The following is a 2,995-nucleotide window of genomic DNA, read 5'->3' on the forward strand; positions in this document are numbered from 1 at the left end:
TGCAGGCTAATGTCCTAATTAAATACAGCCACAGCTACTCATTCACGACTTAGCAAATAATGTGACGCTGCAGCTGATCCCAGAAAGCTCATTTAATCAAAACCACGAACCGGAAAGGAGCCGATCCAGGAGCTGCTGGGTCTGTGCTGAGGAGAGCTGGTGTTGAATGGGGAAATTAAATGAATCCAGACACCGACAGATCCCAGAGCTCACTTTTATTTCCACCAACCACAGCTCCAACAGTCAGAGTAACAAAAATGACCGTAAAGCAGATTTACTGCCAGGGAGAAGCATCTCTGCAGCTCCCTCGAAGCTCATTTCGATCCACGGAACGAGGAGCGGAGCAGAGAGCTGTCTGAAGCAGCCCAAGTAAGAGCACATCACATCTCTGAGAGGTTATTCAGAAAAAAGAAAAAAGAAGGGGTTGGGAGGGAATCAAGGTGGAATCAGAGTCAAGGTGAGAAAATCCCTCAGAGCCTCCAACGGCACATATATTTATTTTTTCCACAAGGAACACACAAACATGCAACAAGGTCATCACAATTCAATAAAGACTGATTGATTAAGAAGCCCTTTATAGTTTAATCAGTGTCTCTCAATAGCTTGCATTTTTGTTAGTGTCACACTGCTGGAGGTTAAATCAAAAAACAATAAGTGACCGTTTAAAATATTTATTGAAACGGCCACCTAAACGCATTAAAAAAGCTATACCGTATGGAGTTTGTAGACGCCTGGTGCTGCCTCAAGCAGGTGCATCTCAATAAATCAGAATATCATCAAAAATGTTATTTTCATAGATCTATTCAAAAAGTAAAAAACATATTGTATAGATTGTGTTGTGTGGAAAACGTTATGTGATGGCTGAAGCAATTGTGGGAAAACTGCTGACGGTTGTCCAGCAGTCAATCGCTAACATGTTTCCAAAGGAAGGGAAACAACAACGGTTTACAGTTCAGAATGGGCTGAATCCAAATACACTGATGGAGAGTTAAGTGTAAGGGTGCAAAAAGGGGGGACATGCAACAGGGATCATTGCTAAAGAAAATGGCTTTTCACACAGCGCCCCATGTAAATGACATGTTCAGTAGAAGGAAAAAGTGTGGTAGTTGGTTCTTATACACAAGCGTGTTCATGGAAAATTGAGTGGAAGAAGGGTGAAGCGGAAAAAGGGGGACATGCTACCTGTTAAGAGTGCTGCATGCATGCATGCATGCATGCTAATGGAAAGTTAAGGGGAAGGAAAAACATAAAAGCGAATAAGCCAAAGAGATCATTGTTGACATAACCGCCTCTATACAAAGCGCTGTATAAAAGTGTGTTAACGAAAAATGTAGTGGAGGGAAAACTAGCAGTGACTTTTGTGTCAAACACTGACTGCTGGTCAACTGTGAAAGAAGCTGTCTGCTTCATGATTGTGTAAGCAACAACATAGTTATAACATTTTTATATTAAAGATATTTTTTAGTCTTTTGCAAAATTCACATTTATTTTCTGACAAACTGAATTTTAGTCTTTCATCAGTTGTGAGCTGCAATAAAGAAAATTAACAGAAATACATAATTAAAATATGTCAGAATGTGTGTAACGAATCTATACAGATAAGTTTCACTTGGTGACTTAAATAACTGAAATAAATGTACGTTTGATGATACTTTTTATTTATACAGATGTGCCTGTAAATCAAAACCAATATAGGCGATAAGATATTTCTAACTAAAGAATTCAATAAATCAATCTTTTTTCCAGAAGACACTATGATGTTTTCATAGACACAACTATGCATTGTCAATACACTTACAGTTTGGCTGACATGCACCTCTAGGAGAACATTACTGCATCTTGAAAGGACATGAACGTAAGCTTTGTTTACTGGACACCTACCTGCCACACACACACACACACACACACACACACCCACGCACACCTAGAAACCCCCCCCAACTATTTCCACGGTTTTCAGCAGACACTACAAGAGAATACAGCTGTAAATATATTATGTAATAATAGCGCTGACCACTTATTCCACCTCTAATCAAATGCAAAGTATGAAGTGAATAAACAGAACGAAGCAGTAATGTTACATAAGATTCCTTTGAGAGACGATCATTAAAAAATACATAAAAATATATGTTTTCAAATACATAGCATATTAACGTCCTCAGACTGAAACCCCCTTTGCTCATAAACCAGGAGGTAGGCAAACTACAAAGGAAACATCCGCTGTCATATAAACCGGAAATCTGCTGTCCTGCTACAGACAAGCCACGTACTAGAGATTAAAAATAGGAAATTGCATAAAAGCCTTCTCTCTCTCTTTATATTCAGGCAGATCATTTTCTCTCCGTTACCGAAACTTCATCCGACATCAAAAGAATGAAGGGAAAAAAAAAAAAAAATCCCTGATTCACAGCTTTCTCTCCTGCTGTCCCGTTCATTTATTTATCTTTTTCTTTCTTTTTAATTTAAAAGAGTGTCAGGAAGGTGCGAAGGAGGAAACTCCTGGAAGAGTGACCGTTTTTAACACCCGGAGTCAAAACATTGTACTGTAATTCTTCAGAAGTTTTTTTTTTTGTTTAAAACAGGTAACACAATTTAGATAATAAATACATTTTGTACATCTCTAACAGCTGATGTCTTTGGTTCTGGGGACCGTGGTTGCAGCTTTTGTTCTTGCTATGAGCTTACATGCTTTCCAGCTAATAGCTTGGCAATGGGTAGGACATAGGGAGGGAGATACATTTCCAAATTCCTTTCACATAAAAGTATTTTATTCACCATCAGCATGGGTTCATTTATTTTAGCATTATTTGACACCATGGCTGATCCGATGGAAATATTCCTACTTCCAAGCAACAATGAGCAGATGCTTTTGACCAGAAACATTAACTTGTAAGAAATATGTCAAGCATTTTTTTTTGGGTTATCTTGTTGGGCTGGGTGTTAAATTATTAGACTAGGAATAGTCTAATAATTAGACCAATTTGCAATAATTGGT

This window comes from Xiphophorus hellerii, chromosome 12, assembly GCF_003331165.1.
Source record: "Xiphophorus hellerii strain 12219 chromosome 12, Xiphophorus_hellerii-4.1, whole genome shotgun sequence".
NCBI lineage: Eukaryota > Metazoa > Chordata > Actinopteri > Cyprinodontiformes > Poeciliidae > Xiphophorus > Xiphophorus hellerii.